The following is a 17,869-nucleotide window of genomic DNA, read 5'->3' as shown; positions in this document are numbered from 1 at the left end:
GGAGCTATCTCTCCAGCCCCAAAACCAATGGATCTGCATCTTGAGGAGATAACATTGCTTTAGTTTACCGAGTCTTATTATGTGAGTCAGGTGAGCTTCTAATTGGACCTCTTCCTGCTTTAGCCTTCCCCTGGCAGGAATAATGCGAGGCTATAATGCACTCTGTTAGTATGTTTTGTTTATATCCATAAAAGAATGCTATGGAAAATTTTCCATGAGTATTGGAGTGCTTGAGCTTTTACATTTCATGATTTTGGAGTTCGGGGATTGAATGAAGAGTGTAATCAAACTTAGGCATTTTGTAACACTCAGCTGAACTCGGCCCTTGACGGCGCCTGTGCCGCCAGAGTGTGAATATCGGGCATAGGTCTGCGGGATTGAAAGAAAACACATACACAGGTCACCCGTTTTCAGAGAGTGCCACCAAGGCTTTACTGAGATCTCCTTATATACCCGAGGAGGCAAACAACAAGGCAGGTGAAAATCCCCAACCAGAAAAACAGGAAAAGTCTGTGTGGTGGAAAGTTCCAGGCCCAATCAGGGGCATAAACAACTTCTTAACAACCACAAGCTGGAAGGCTTGGTGGGGAGGAGGGGTGCCATGCAAAATCCCAGCCCCAAATCAGGAGCTAAGAGCAGCTGCCAAGGGTATAAACAACTTCTTGCTATAGCAGGCTAAAAGGCTCAGCAACAGGGAAGGGAAACACCCCAAGGTAGGGCCCAACAAGCCCTGACATCTGTGAGATTCTATCAGTCCACTGTTTGTGTGTGCCCTTCATCTTGCTCCTGTTTCATCTCCTGCCATTTAGCAAGGCATACTTATGAAGTGGAACAGACACAAAGGGCATACTTCTCCTGTTTAGAGCCTAATGGGTTTCCACCCTATGTCTTATGGTCTTCAGAACATTCTAAACCCATGGAAAACTTTTGCTTATTTTTGAAAATTAGGTCAAGATGATATTTATTCTTTTCAACTGACTTTTTTTCTTCCTACGTAATTCACCTGCTTATTGGTCTTGACTTATTGAATACGTTGCAATCTCTATGCACATTGTTCTGTTGGTAACTGCCACTTCACAAATGCCAGTCTCACCAGTTTGAGACCTAGAGAAATAAGTCTAGACGTTCTTGTTCATGGTTTTTGTCTCCCCAAATTATCTTCTTCAGGCAGAAATGTTAGCCTATTCCTACTTTTGTTCTTGCCTGTTATAAAAGGTTCTTTTGCCTCAGGTAGGCTTCGAGAAGCCATTAGACCAAAGGTATGTTCTTTGGTATCTTCTTTCCCCACTATGGAGACATAAACTTGTTTAACATTTCAACATAGTGGTTCTTCAAAGAATCATATTCCTCAGTGGTGGGGAGTCTATGACCTATTTCCAGCCCTGTGTGATATTGACATTTGTCTAATTGCTCTTTCTGAATCATGTGCCCACAAATGATAATATTTGCTGCATATCAAAGAACAGCTTGTCAGGCTCTAGAGAACTTCGGAGATACTCTGCAAAGCATCACTACCTTAGCCTCGTCACACTTCCAGTTCCACCATTCTCTTTAAGATACTTTCCTGACTCTAGTTGAGTTCCTTTGTACAAAACTGCTACTGACACTCTCTCCAAGAACCAACAAACACAGCAATGTATCTAAGGTAATATCTCTACTGTTTTGAACACAGATCTATACAAGTTAATGACCAGGGTCAGAAAACACTCATATGCTTTTCTTGATGAGAACAGAAAGTAAATGTGAACCCATGTACTTCTTCCTGGACAATTACTGCAGTTTAAAAAGTTTTATTTCTAAGTAGTAGCATACATTAAATTTATGACCAAAACATATCTGATATCGCTAAACAGATGTATTAAATCATTTATAGAAATCTTTCAGTTTCTATTAAGAGTTTTCTTTTGGATAATTTAGATTGTTGATGTATTTCTTTTATTTATATTTCTAGTATACTAATGTTTCCACATTATTGCTAAATATTAAAATAATAATTTAAAGTATGTATTGCCTTTATTATTTGTTACTGAATTTTGCCCCATTCAATATTCACCTATTTTCAGACAAAATGAATTTTTCCCTTCCTATTTATTCTTAGATTATTTTTATTTTATTTTATATAAACATTTATTGTATTAGTATGAAAACTTTTATATTACATTATATGTATGTATTGTATGGATTTATATATTTTTTAATTTATGTAATTTACATAATTTGTTTCTTTTTTCAAGAATCTTACCATGTACCTCAGGCTAAACTTGAACTCTCTATGTAGTCCAGGATTGTCTTTCTGCTTCAACATTCTATGAAAGTTATAGAGTTCTATTGGTCAAGAATATTATTGTTATTGTCTGATTTCCATTACTTTAGTCCTTTTGTCTTAATATTGTTACTATCCATTGAAATAAGCAATTCTTACATTTTTTGTTGTTATTAATATGATGTAATTTCAATTCAGCTCATCAACTTGACAGAAATCTTTTATTATATCTTTATATTTTGGACATCGTATCAAATGTTATTTTTACACAATTTTCATTGACTCCTACATCTAATAATTTATTTTTGTATGATTCATTTAGACTTGAATGATATATCTTAAGTTCTTTGAACTTTGGAGCAGACTGAAGGGTTGGCCCTTCAGAACCTGCCCCACATGTGGCCCATATATATACAGCCACCAAACTAGATAAGATGGATGAAGCTAAGAAGTGCATGCTGACATGAACCAGAGATAGATCTCTCCTGAGAAACACAGCCAGAACATGTCAAATTCACAGGCGAATGTCAACAGCAAACAACTGAACTGAGAACAAGACCCCCTTGGGGGGAATTAGAAGAAGTATTGAAAAGGCTGAAGGGGTTTGCGACCCCATAAGAAAAACAATGCCAACCAACCAGAGCTTCTAGGGACTAAACCACTACTCAAAGACTATACATGGATGGACTCTGGGCTCCAACTTCATATGTAGTAGTTAATAGCTTTGTTCGGACACCAGTGGAAGGGGAAGCCCTTGGTCCTGCCACGGTTGGACCCCCAGTGTACAGGATTGTTCTCGGGGGTGGTAATGGTGGGTGAATGGGGAGGGGAACAACCATATAGAAGGGGAGGGGTTAAGGGGCTGATAGACAGGAAACTGGGAAAGGGAATAACATTTGAAATGTAAACAAGAAATATCCAATTTAATAAAAATGGAAGAAAAAGAAAGAAAGAAAGAAAGAAAGAAAGAAAGCTGCTATGAAAAAAATGAGAAAGTTAACACAGTCTATAATGTCTCATTTATAATACATATATATGTAAATATATTTACAAGGACTAAAGCAGAAAATCAAATACCTAAATTTAATGTTAAATCCATATTCAGTAAATATTAATTAATAAAAATTTTTATTGATCATTTATCAAATTTAATTATGCCTAAGTGTCTAGATGAAGACCAACAGTGGAAAAATTTTTAAATTTTCAGAATAAAGTACTAAAAATCTAAAAAAAAAGTTCTTTGAACTCAAATATGAGTACATATTTTGTATGGAACCAGATGTAAGTCTCACTAATATCCTAGATGACGCTTATTTCAATCACCTTGACAAAATTTATCACCACAGGTAATAAACATCAGAAAGATCATATACTACAATCAAGTGATGGTTTTCCAAGAAACAAAAGAGTGCTTTAATACAGAGAAATCAATGCCAATAATGGCAGCCATCTGAAAGACAAAATTTAGACACTCTAAGTAAACTTTTAAAAAGCATTTGAAAAATTTAACATCCTTTCCTGATGAAACCCGGAGCAACCAAGGCACTGTAGAAATGTGTCTCAAGAAGGTACAGCCTGTTAATATTACAAGGCCAACGCCAGCTACAATTGCCCATTATCAGATCTAGAACAAAATAAAAAATGTGTACTTTCAAAACATCAACATAATAGCAGTCATTTGGATAGTAGGAAAATTAGAGAAATAAATACACAGTGCCCATATTAAAAGGGATGTCAAATTATCTATTTGCAAGTAATCTGATGTTACATATGAAATCTCTAATATTTCAACATAGAAAGTACTGTTGTAATTGATGAATGACTTAAGTAAATTTGTAGGATAGGAAAATCACATATATACAAAAATAACATTGCATATTCTAGCAAGAACTAGATGAATAAAATGAAAAAGACTATTTTCAATATCCACAGGGGGAAAGTAGATCTACACTTAAACAAGAGAATGGATGATCTCAACAAATAATATTTTAAAATATTGATATGCATAAGAAACAGGAAAAAAGACACAATGGACTTAGATTGAAAAGATTAATACTGTTCAATGCCCAAGCTACCAAAAGCTATCTACAGTATCAGTGTAATGGAAACCACAACATTTTTGCAGAAAAAAGCTAAATAAATTCTTATGAAAGCAAAAAGAGAAAAGGGGGAGGGGAATAGTCAAACCATACAGATCAAGCATAGCTAAATGCAAGCATAGCTAAATGCATCAAAACACCAAATTGCTAGTCTATATTCACCGGATCTTTTCAACATCAGTAGGAGGATATCTTAGAAAAAGTACACAGGTAGAAAGGTAGACTTATGTATCCAGAAAAATGACACTAAATATCTTACTATATATAAACATTAACAGAAAAATGATTCACAACCTCAAATGTCATTCAAAGCTATAATTATATTGTTAAGATAATGTAAAAATTGAAGACATTGGTACAACAAATATTATTTTACATAAGAACACCAAAATAGAAAAATTAAAAACATGAAAATTGAACTTATGACAAACCAGGAAACTCCTGTGTTAGAAAAGAAACAGAGCAAAGAGACAATGTGTAGAATGGGAGAAGTGCACAAATGGATTATGTGCCAAAAATCTAAAGTCCAGGGCACATAAGAAGTTTTAAAAACTGTGATGAAAGTGCTATGAGAGAATGTGTACGAAAGCTGAGGAGATGGCCTGATGGTTAGGAGCACCTGTTGCTCTTCCAGAGGACCTGAGTTGGGTTCACAGCGCCCACACTGAGGGGCTCACAAATACCTATTACTCCAGCTACAGGGATCTGAAGTTTAGTTTAGACACTCACAGACAGTGTATGAGCATTGCACACACACACACACACACACACACACACACACACACACACACACACCAAAATTACTATTTTGAACAAGAATGGCTAAATAAGCAGAATAGGTACTTCTTAAAAGATTCACAAAAGCCAACAAATTTTTTAAAGTTAACGAGTTAGAAGAGAAAAGGGAGAGGGAAATGATTATATTATTTTATTATATAATTATATTATGATTTCAAAGTAAAAGAACAAATAATAAAAGAACATACACACAGTTGACAATCCCCCTCAAAGTGAAAACATAGTGGAATCCCATGTAACTCCATTTCACATGGCTATTGTTAAAAAGATAAAGTAACAAATGCTGGAATGAATCGTTGATAGGTAGGTGAAATCATGTTCATGGGTAAGGATGTGAATTAGCATAGTCATCATAGAAAAGATGAGATTTCATAAGCAGAAAAAAAACAGACAAAAAATTAAATGCTAAAACCTGAGCAAACATGGGATTCAACAATTTAACACCTGGCTTTATGTATCCAAGTGAAATAATGTTTTAATTTAAAACATCCAAATGTCCATATTCATTGTAGCACTATTTACCTAAGTTATTTATGCAATCAACTGAGATGCTTGTGAGTAGATGGATAGCTTAAAATATACTATAATGCCAGGCATGGTGGCCCAGGTGTGCACCCCCAGCACTGGGGAGAATAAGGTAGGATGATTGAGAATGTGGAGAGCTGACTCTGTCTTTCATAGACTGCAGCACTCAGGAGAGGGCAGAGAGGGCAGAGAGGGCCTGTACCTCTCCTGGGTGGCGGACACCTAGATAAGCTGGTCCTGAGGTGATGACATTGGGAAAGCTGGCCCCTTCCATTGTCTGTCTTGAAATGTCTTGGGTGCTAAAGAGATGTATCCCCTTACCACATGGGCACCTGCAGTAGTTTGTCAGAATAGAAGAGCTGGCCTTGCCCCTCACCAGCTATACCACTTGGGAGAGGGTAACTCCTCACCCTCCCTGGGCAGCACAGTAAAGCTGGCCTTGGTAGGGTGAACACAGGAGAACCAACTACCCCCCTCCTAAGGGCATGAGAGTGAAAAAGCTGCTCCTGCCCCTTGCCTGGGAAAAGCTAGAAAGCTGGCCCCTGTGGCGCAGGTGCAGGAGAGCTGGTGAGATGACCAATACTGCTTCCATTTTCTCTTCAAGTTCCTTTGCAAAAGGGTATACTGTGTGACACACCAAGACCCACGGCAGCTTCCTTGGTGCGATTTTTTTATTTTGGGGATTTTAGTTTTGCTTGTTATGATTTTTTTTGGGGGGGAGGAGGTGGTAAGAGCTGAGGGCAGATATGAAGAGATGGGGAAATGAATGGGATTGGGATGTGTAATGTCATGATGTGAAAATCTCCAAGGATCAATTAAAAGGGCTTTTTAATTGTTCATTTCTGTGATCTCTTTAACATTCTTTATACACACGTATAACATTTCATACTCCATTGAAGTGAGAACTTAAGGGTTCTTTGGAAAGTCAGGTTTGTCAGATACTATTTTGCTGGGGCAAACATGTAAAGGAACATTTCACTGAAGCGGACAAAACCGAAAGGCCAAGACAGACTGGTGAAAGCACACTTCACTGAAGCAAACACAGGTGGAAGGATGATCTGCTAAAGCAAGCATGTGAAAGGACATGTGATGAAGGATTCTTCACTAAGCATATGCAGGCATTGATCTACCTTACATTGCGTAGCTGAGCTCCATTTATCAGGACTGCATAGAGAGAAATGCACTATAAAGCTTACATAGACTCAGACCGTTTAGTGGAGTGACACCAACTGAGACAGTTTGACATGGAGTTTTACTAAGTCATACTCACATGCTTAGGCAAGACACTCGATGAGGAAAAAAACATGGAGGACATATGGTGTTTAGAGGTAGTATAAATAGGACTCCACGGCCAGTGATTGAGGCTAGGCTAGGCTTGCTTGTAGAGCTAGCTGTGCAACCCTTGTTGGTCTCCAGTCTTCTCTGATCTTTGCTTTCCTGAGAGAGGCACAGCCAGGAACTTTTCCTGGTGTTCCTACTGGTCCCTACTGGTGCCTAGTGCCAAGACTGCAGACTGACTGTCTCTACTAGGTTATGCCACTGCTGCTGATTCATGTTTGCTATCCCAACTCTACTGACATGGACTGCTGGTGTATCCACAAAGTGTTTGCAAGTGGATAGAGCTGTCTCTCCTGACCTGTGAACTGAACTGCACAACACAGATGGGAGTTTCTTCAAAGAATCACTTCTAAACGGGTATGGTTTTCCTGCATTCTTTCTGTTCTACTATCTCTTGTGGGTGGTGGACTAAAAGAGAGGTTTCTAAAGGACCATCATTAAAAAATAGATCTAGAAAAAATAAAAGTTACAATCTGTTGTATAACTGTTGTAAAATGATATCACCTATCATTTAAAATCGATATAACTTAAATAAAATCTTCTGTGATCATCAAGAAAAGAAAAATTAGTTACTATACAACCCATGAATTCTGTTCCTACAATTATGGCCAAGAATTATGAAATGTGCATGTGTGAGTGTGTGTGAAAATATTCCTGCAAATGTGTGTTGAAAATCCTAGAACTCTAGGTGGATATCTTCCTCTTTTGTTTTCTCTGTTGCTTTATTGAGACAAGGTCTCTCACTGAACTCTGAACTCACAGATTTGGTTAGACTGCTGGCCAACAAGTTCCAGTGGTCCTCTGGCCTGTGTCCCTCAGCATTGAAATTATAGGCACATGGTGCTACAACTGGCTATTCCATTTTCATGAACTCTGAGGCTCCAAACTCAGGTCTTTCTGCTTGCACAGTAAACTGAGCCATCACCTAACCCATCAAACACATTTTTTGCATTTATTTTATATTATAATTTAATTGGTTATCTCTCCCCCTTTCTCCTTCCATGCCTTTCCCCCTGCTCCTTCAAATTAACAGATGTTTTCACTAATTGTTATTGCATATATACGCATGTATATAATGTATATTTCTAAATATAGCCTGCCCCATTCACATAATTCTATCTCTATATATGTTTTCATGGCTAGCTGATTGGCAGTGTACAAACAGTCAGTGTCAGTGCGCTCTTCCCTGGAGAAAACCATTTCACTGGCTCCCAGTTGTCCTCACTTTCCTATAGTTCCTCCTTTAGAGTTGAGGTTTCATGGACTTTTCTCTGTGCAGTTTAGCATGTACATTAGTGGCATCCTTATTCATTGAATACTGGGGAAGTTATGCTGGTGAGCCACTGTGAGTATAGCTTCTGACATTATTAGAAGACACAAGCTCACAAGCTCAGAAGACTCACTGATCTCTGGTTCTTTTCATCTTTCCACCTCCTTCCCTTCTTCAGCCTAAATTATGGGAGTGTTTTGTATATGTGTCCACTGGGACTGGGCTCTACAACTCTGCATTTTTGGCTGATTGTGGTTTTCCATAGTGATTTCTGATTGGTTAAAGATTTCTGTATGACTCTCAAATTCAAATATGTAATGAATCCAGTGTGCTTCCCAAAGTACTAGTCCACGTTGCCCTCCTCAGCTTAACAACCACCTTGGTTCTGAACTTACAGCATTCCACTTGGCACTGTGCCAGCTCTTACGCCATGCAAGACCTACAAGTGCTGCCACCAGTACCTCATCAGGCTTCAGAGCAGGCTTTGTGCTCTGAGCACCATCCTCTCGTGCATGCAAAGTTTTCCTGCTCCTATGGAAATACAAAGGCATATGAAAACAGCTTAGTTTATCCTGTTGCCATCCTTCAGCACTTAAGTATGGGTCAGAGTACTGTATCTTTAGACATGTTGTATTAGTATACTTGATTTGTGAAATGCCTGTTAACCCTTTAAGAGAAAAAGTGTGCTCAAAGCAACAGTAATGATGAAAACCCTTCGATACATCTCTTAAACATTGCTCTTGTACAGCTACATGCGACAAATTTTTCATCTGGGCAGAGGGAAAAAGGTGATTTCATGAAGCTAGAATTTATTTCAGAAATCATTAGAAATATTTATTTATATTTTAATAGGATTTAATTTTCATCTATAAGTAAGTGGCTAAATTTGGGTAGAAGATGTCAAAGATACAGGTGTCAGTCGAGTATGCTCATTGCTAGCAGGTCATGCATACAGAAACAAGGGGAAAATACTTCAGGCCATCCCTGCGATATGAATGGACTTCAGTAACCATGATGCATGGAAATAAATCTCTACATGATTTTTAATGAAATTTTAGCTGTGGAAAACATGAACTAAGCCAAACTGAACAGACACCTGAACATTAAGAATACAACGTACAGCAACAAAAGAATGTTTTGAACAAATTTAAAAATCCTCAAGCATAAAGACAAACAATGTCTTGAGAAATGTGTTTCTGTCACTAAAGAAATGTTTACTAGCACCTTACAAAAGTTGTTTGATTAGGCAGCCTACATGATGGGAAATCTTCTGGAACCTGTTAGTTCTTAAAAGTCAAAAGGAGTCCATTAGAGAGAAAAAAAGAGTAAAGTTCACACAATTTCTATCAGGCACTCCATCTAAAAGATTCCAGAATTTACTAATGACCCATTCTAGGAGTGTTAAGGGCAGGCTAATGTTTGTAACTGGTATTTCCAGCATGGAACACAGTTGCTGGTTTGTGCAATATATATTATTAAGGGCATGCACACGGTATAACTTTTTTGTTCTTAAAATGTTGTTAAGGTGTAACCTCCCATATGTAGAGGTGAAGTGCTTCTCAAGAGGGAAAGGGAGGGTGCATGGCTACATTCCCTCCTTACCACCATCATGCTGCAGGGGTGGTGGAACATAGCCTAAGACCCCAGCCGGGCTGAGAAACAGAGCAAGCTGAGGCTGAAGAGGCAGGAGTTCCTGACATCACCACTGGGAACCTGGTGGAGCTGGGAATGACAGGACTGCAAGTGATAAGCCAGGGCAGAAGGGAGGGAAACTCTGGCTTAGCTCAGCGGTGAGTGTACATTTCTGGGCAGCAGAGGGTCCTTCTGCGTTCTAAATGATGAAGGATTCCCCCACAGAAATTCTTAATGAGAGAATCTTTGTCCAACTGTTTATTCATTCTTCATCATGGAAAATGGGGTCATATGACTTACTCAGGGTGGACCAGAGATTAAATAGTATTTTGTAGGAGGAATGTTTGGGAAGGGAAGCTTATTGGCTAAACCCTTAGGGGGCATCTAGAGACCTCATTAGCATAAAGAACTCTGTGTTCTATGCTATATGACTAGTGGTCATGATCTCCATGTGGGAGGCCATGGTCACATACTTCAGGAGAGAAAATGGTTCAGGAGTGGATGAAATGCCTACCATTCTCTAATATGAGAATTTACTGGGGGTTCTGAATCTGCTCAACTGCCCCAGTTTTTGTCAGGTAATACTGGTCCACTTGCCCCACAGTTGCCTTCTGTTACCATCTATTATACTGGAGCAAGAAGGGTACAGATCCCCGGAAGTCAAATCTGTGATTCAACTTCTGTGAACACATGAGTATAGCACAGTTGACAGAGTGTTTCCCTGGCATTCAGACAAAACTCAGTTTCATTGCCCATTGATGGTTAGTACCAAGCTGGAGGTAGAAGGAAATGGATGAGTAGTTTGAGTTAAGTTCAGTGAGTGTGTAGAATCAAAACCATAATAAAGAATTAAATAAGTTTATCTCCAAACACCAAAACTGTATCTCTTCTCACTTAGAACTTAAAACCGGAGACCCACAGAATATGGAGAACACAGAACACCTGCTGGCCTAATCTGAGACACGCAAACCTAAGCAAAAACTGCTGTGGCAGGCACCATAGCCCTGGTAAGTGGAAAGAATCAGCTCAAAGGCAAATACACCACAGAGCAGGCCACAGCAGAGCATTGATTTTCAGGGAGAAAGTCATGTTCCTTAGAAAACAGCGTGATCGCCACTCCACTAAGACCTTGCATACTAACCAATCTGGTGAAGTAGGATTTAACAGGATTCACAATCAAGCAGAGATTAATCCAGAAATCAACTTGGGGAGGAGTCATAGTCACACAATAAACAAGGAAAACCTCATAGAACATATTGGGTCATGGGAATTACATCAGACTTTGTAATAGAAACTAGGAAAGCAAGGGCGAATCACTATCTGTTTCTCTCTCTCTCTCTCTCTCTCTCTCTCTATATATATATATATATATATATATATATATATAGGAATGCATGTGTGTATGTACATGCATGTATGTATATGAGTGTATGTATATATTATGTCTATATATTCTTTTCAATAATAATGCTGAATATTAATAATCTTAACTTTCCATCAAGAAGGACAGACAACTGTTTTGAAACTGTCTTCCAGAAATGTCAGAGAAGCTATACACATCAAGTCTAACCAACATGGCTGCCAAAATATGAGTCAACAAAGGAGGATAGCAATAGATATGCAAATGTAGAAAAATCATATAACCTCAACATTAGACAAAAAAACTATAGGCAACTAAGGAATGTTAAGACGTTTAGAATATGTCCTAACTACACATATATGCCATTGATTTGAAAGACAGCAAGGGAATTGGAGTACATGAGAAGATTTAGAAAGAAGAAAAAGAAAAGAGGAAATTATATAATAATTTCAAAAAAGTATTAAATGTCCATGGCTATGATTAACTTTCAGCACATGCATTAATATAGAGGAAGTGAGCAGTTTACCTAACTGGCTGTAAAAATACTTAAGCCAGATTTCCTGTGATCTGCACGAATCTATGGGCTAAGAAGGCTGGGTATCAGACATCTTCCTTTGACATCACAATTTAATGCTGAGATCGAATCTGGAAAATTTAGAAACCACAGGTGAGTGCTGGTGGGGTTAAACACAGACTTTTAAGTTCTTGGTCTTGGATTTTGGTTGGATTTGCCATCTCATGTTCTGTGCCTTGGGTTTCAAGCAGGCTTTGCACTATCCTTGAATCTTTACATTAATACAGCTTTTGGAAGCACAAGAACCTAGAAATGGGGGTGCCTTAGCACTTGCATATCAAAATCCTATTGGCTTGATTCTAAAGGGAGAACTCTCTTTCTCCAGAGGTGGCAGCATCTGATGCTTCATTTGGAGAACTACTATAGACGGTCTGCAGTTACCACAGTCCATATGTGACATCCACCTCTATTTGTCTTTGAGCCTAGTCAGTTTTCACTGACATCTGTACTCAGCATCTAGGTTAATTACTTTACTTTGAAGTTTGATCCATGTACACTTTATGTATGTGCAGAAAGATATTTCCTATAAACTTTCCCTTTCCCTGAAGAGAGCTATCTAACTTATTGAAACATATATTTCAGTTATCAACACTGCACTTTAAGTGTAAAATATTTCGTATTGGGTATTCTGTATATCAAATTCCAGAAGCATTTTTAATTGTGCTTCTTAGATAAAATTTGTGTCCTAAGACTTTGCCTTTGCCTATAATTCAGAGTTCTTCCTTCTGAAATGAACATAAAGTCACATGTATTGATTACTAAGCCAAGGATGGCTTCTCTGTTCCCTTCAGCTTGTGAATGGGACTCAGCTATATGACACTAACTGTAATTCATGTTAACTGTGCTGCTGTATTCATGCTGAAAAAGACATCCCAATTATTAGTCATTTTCATTTAGCATGTTTAAATAGCAAAAAATTCCCTGATGCATTAGAAACACCATCCTGCAATCAACACTAAATATTGTTTAGGCTACATCAGTCAGTTAGTTCTTATGTACATAACCCAGGTTAAGGCAATCTCTGTCACTAGGAGTGTGTGCTGAGTGTGTCATGTACACAATCCTGTAAGGAGAGGATGAGTGGCCTGGATAATCTGTCTCCTACAATCTACATTGATGGAGTAGATTAACCATGTAGACATAGTTGTAATCTCTTATCTCTAGGAAGAGAACTGGTCTATCTTCACGATGAAAGCCCTAGTCACCATCCTACTTCCTTCTGGATTGTTACAGATAGTTTCCCTGCCAACCTACAGACCATGTGAACCTCCCCCGGATGAGCTCCCTTGTTGATATAAGCTACAGAAGCTTATTAAGCCCTGCAAATAAACCCCTTTCAGTTGAATACCAAATGCCAAAGTAGAAGTACAAAGGCCCTTTGCAGGTGTTACAAGACTTTACTCGATTCAAGAGTGTGACCATGGTGAACATTGCTTATATCTGAGTTTGTGCAACCACTATAAAGTCTTTGAGGTATTTTGTGACTGTGAGCATTTCTACTACTGCCTATCATTGGTTTTTGTTTTTTTTTAAACATTATCCTTGTACCTAGAGTAAATTGTTACTAAATTAACTACTAACATAAATAGGTGAGCTTGTTAGACAACATTTATCTCAATTTTCCTGTCAAGTTTCAAGCTGATGAAAAGTAATACAATGAATAGGTAAGTTTACTCTAATTGTCATCAAAGGGATTTGAAAAGGACACTGGGCCACAGTGGGAAGCCTCGTAAAGTTGTGTGTTTTCAGTAGTTCTTTGGTCTGATATATTTTAATGCATATAATATGTAAAATCACCAAAACAATAACAGTTTTATTTCACCTTCCATTTAGTCTAAGGTAGAGCATGGCAAAAACATAAGATCCTTCATAATGTGAAGATAATTTAAGGTAAGAAAGTGAAAACCATTAGGAAATGTCTTTTGTTCATCAAGAAAAGGGATTTGGCGGCCCCTCATGTCGCTGGACTGTGTAGTTTGTGGCATCTGTGAAATGGAAATGCTGGACCAGAGGTGTGGCGTCATCAGTGCCCAGCACTTACGTCATATCTCTTCAAAACTCATACAAAATCAGATGGGGGAACATTCTAGCTTCCTTCCTGTTGGTCTGATAAAACATTGTGGCCAAAATAAACTTAGGGAGAGAAAGAGTGTTTGGTTTACACTTCCAGGTCACATGCCACCAGTGAGGGAAATCAAGACAGGAACTCAGCAGAAACCTGTGAACAGGGACTGTGGAAGAACATAACTTGGTGGCTGATTCATCAGCCCATGCTTAGCTAGCCTCTTTACATCCCCAAAACACCTGCCTTGAAATGGTACCACCCACAGTGAATTAGATTCTCCTGAATTAATTAATAATCAAGATAATCATGCACAAGCTAACCTGCTAAACAATTACTGAATTAATAGTCTTTATCATGTGATTCTGGGCTTTGTCAAGCTGACAGTTAGGATGACCAGGACAGAGAGAATCAGAAAATCAGCCACAGTGCAATAAAACATTTGATGCCATCATCACATTTATTTGTTTGTTTATTTTGTTTTTACAATTTTTTATTAATTAATTAAATAATTTGTGTGTGTGTGTGTGTGTGTGTGTGTGTGTGTGTGTATACACAGATTTGTCAATGTTTTATCCCAAACACAGGGACTCTGTGGATTACACTTGAGTCATAAGCTTGGCAGAAAGTGCCACTTAGTCATCTTGGGTTGGCCATCAAAATATTTGTGATCCAAGAATTTATAGCTCTCTGTTACATGGGGTTGTGATTCAGATATATGAAGTTATGAGATACCGAGGGATCATAAACAGACTGAAGTTTGTTTGTGATGATGCTTCTCATGCTTGTGTCAAGCTCTGAGTCTAGGTAACTGGGACACAACCCATGTTGTCGCTCTGTATGTCTTCACAATTTATTGTGTAGGAAGGAGGGTGGTAAATGATATGTTTCAAACCAGTCAAATATTCACTAAATTAAATGCTCCATTTAAAGAGGAAAGTGGATAATTGAGGATTCACTAAAAACTCATTAACTCAGCTACAAGTGACCTCAAACACCAAGAATAAATAGTTGACAGTTCTTCAGCTGCATAATCATTTCTCAAATAAATTTTGTATTTCATTGTCATCTTTCTACTATCTAAATGAATGGCAACACAATCTCATATTCAAGAACTGAAGTAATTTTGCCTAAAGTTGATACGATTGGTGGTGCAATTACTGACTAGATGACTTCTATGTATTTCTACTCCAGAGATTTAGATTTTTCAAAGTGAGTTGGGACATTTATGCTTGCTTTCAGAATTGGGAAGGCAGATCCCATTGATCACTTGGATTTTGGAGCTGGAGTCTAGCGTCACCACACGGAGGACAAAGCTGCCTCAGGTTTCCATCCTTGCTGTCCTTTTGTTTCCTTTCTCTCCCTTCTTTCTGAGGACTGATTACATCAGCATTTGATCACCCCAAACCTGACACCTTGTAAACATGCAGTCTATACTCTGTTAACTGTTTCCTTTCTTCCACCCCTAGTTCTTCATCATGTACAAACTCCTTTAATAAATGCTGAGCTTGGGGGAAGTCCTTGCCCTAATAGATGTCCATGTTTTATTTGATACTATATTAGTACACCATGAAAATAGCCATTTATCTCTCATTGCAAAAGTATCTTATAGTTGACAATATCTATACACATAGCCTTTATAGAACACTTCCGTGAAATACCCACTTGAGATATTCATCCATTTAATTTCAATTCCCAAGTGTTCGATAAAACGTGAAATTTCTAGAATGTCATATCAAGCAAAGTGATATAACATTATCAGAGTTAATTTTCAAAAATGAAGATGAAGAAACTGTCACTTGAGTTCGAAAAGGATTCTGATTTCTTGAGTAAGACAATACACACTTCATAAAATATATTTGCCCATAAAGTATACTTAGTTTCAACATCTTAGCCCTGTTTACATGATGCTAAGTTATTTTCAGTTCCTGTTCATTTGAATGTACATTTAATGTTAATTCGCACTTAGTTGCCACAAACTTTAAGACAACTATCAACTATACAGGTAGGTGTAACTTATGTGCCACATCTTTTTCTCAGGACAGAGATTCCTGACACCTATTGCCATTGTCAACAGGAGCTGTCACCACCACATAACTTTCCATCCTGTCTGTCCATTTTCTTTGCCCTGTCTATGTAGGCATCATCTGTATTTCAGGTCTTTGAGATTGACCTGTCAGCCTAAAAACTCTTGTATACTGATTATTACCTTTGCCTCTTCTGGTCTCCTTCTGTAACCTACCACAGACTTTGAAATTCTTATTTTAATGACAGCTAAATAAGTGACTTGCTGATTGGAGCAGTCATCTCCTGCTGATGTGGGGGAGGTGGGTACTATCTCCTGAAGCTTTGGGCTGGTATATCAGGCACCCAGTGGTTGACAGCATAACAGCTTCTATGATGACATCATAAACATTGACATTCTGTGGCTCCTTGAGGAATTTTTCACATGATAAAATAAAACCTGAGTTTGTGATTCCCAAATGTATTTGAATTATTTCTGGCAATAATTTGCTCTAGATAACTAAGAACTTCAAGGAGATATAGAGCCATTGGATTTTACATATCCACAGGCCTTTTAAAGGCATCTTGAGCTTTATTTGTATCAATGTCAGCTTCTTTCTCTCTACTTTTATTTTCTGATCCTTTATGTAACTTCTACACTATCCACCAATATAGCTTTACAGAAGACTCTCAAGCTACAAAAGAAGTCAGTCAAGCCACCTTCTTTCTCTCATTTCCAATCATTGAACAAAAATATATAGTTGTAACACAGTCACTTTCCTGACCTCGCCTACCTTTGACTTGCTCAACTCTTCATCCACCATGTACAAAAACACTTCAGTAGCTTTTGGTGAATATTATACTTTTTTTCTTTTGTTTTCTAGCAATGTCATCTTAACTGAAATGGTCTTTGAACAGTTTTAAGTCTACTTCCTACAAAATTCCCCTTAAAAATCATTTAAAATATTCTTTAAAAATTACTGATAAAGATGAGGTCTAATTTCTAAATTATGTTACAATGTACAGAGTTGTTTAAAAACATCCAAATGATTTCTGAAAGTCTAAGAGTTTCTGTTTTGTTATTTTTAAACTAAATTAAACAAGGTATGGAACACACATGCGGTGGTCAGGGGTAGCTGATCCCAAGGACCTAGTCCTGGATTAATATGCCAGCTGAATTTTTATCCCCCTTTAGAAAATACAGTATTGCCATTATAAAAAATGCAAAGAAAGGGGCTGGGGATTTAGCTCAGTGGTAGAGCGCTTACCTAGGAAGTGCAAGGCCCTGGGTTCGGTCCCCAGCTCCGAAAAAAAAAATGCAAAGAATTCATTACTTTTCTGTAACAGTTTGTATGGATTTATTACTTAATTAGTTTTTACCTTTATTTGACAGGGGTTATTGAATGCACCTTACACTTCCATAAAGCCAGAACAAAAATCTAAGTAATCTTTTATAGGGTCTCCTATTAAAATGTAGTCTAACCAAACACAAAAAATGTATTCACATACCTCAGAGAATTTTCAATTTGTCACATCTTTCAAGCAGCTGGGAAGATGTGTATTCAAGAAGTGATTTATTTCCTGTGAGGAGACAAAACCACTCAACAAAAAACTGAAATTAATTATTTCTACCCGATTGTAAATGGTTGACACTTACACAATGCCACGCTAAATTGTACTGAATAGGAAAGAGTTTTATGAGCAAGACAAGATGGAGAGGAATCAGCACTGGAGGAAGAAGCAAGATTCACCATAAAACAGACAGGATTTCAGATGACTCATAGAGAACATTTCACAGCAGATCTGACATGAAGCGTAGAACTATAATCTGTGTTGCTCAGGTCATTATCATGTTCATATTTATCTATATTCTACGCTAATGATCAGAAGGAAAATGACCTATTTTATAGTCCAGGTTGTCAGTACAGTCACAACACAGTCATA

The 17,869-nt window shown here is 37.8% G+C and overlaps 1 long non-coding RNA gene across 1 annotated transcript in view; it reads right to left on the bottom strand.

Annotated features, from left to right (window-relative positions):
- LOC108352797 (uncharacterized) overlaps nt 1-16,214 on the bottom strand; it is a 47,316-nt gene extending 31,102 nt beyond the window's left edge. Inside the window, exon 1 of the long non-coding RNA XR_015637132.1 lies at nt 16,131-16,214. This is a non-coding gene — a long non-coding RNA (uncharacterized LOC108352797). The remainder of the gene's footprint in view (nt 1-16,130) is intronic.
- Nucleotides 16,215-17,869: the final 1,655 nt, after the last annotated feature.

This window comes from Rattus norvegicus, chromosome 14 (genome assembly GCF_021556685.1).
Source record: "Rattus norvegicus strain SHRSP/BbbUtx chromosome 14, alternate assembly SHRSP_T2T, whole genome shotgun sequence".
In the NCBI taxonomy this organism is placed as follows: Eukaryota; Metazoa; Chordata; class Mammalia; order Rodentia; family Muridae; genus Rattus; species Rattus norvegicus.
Note: the sequence above shows the minus strand (reverse complement) of the source record. Positions and strands in the feature narration are given on the sequence as shown.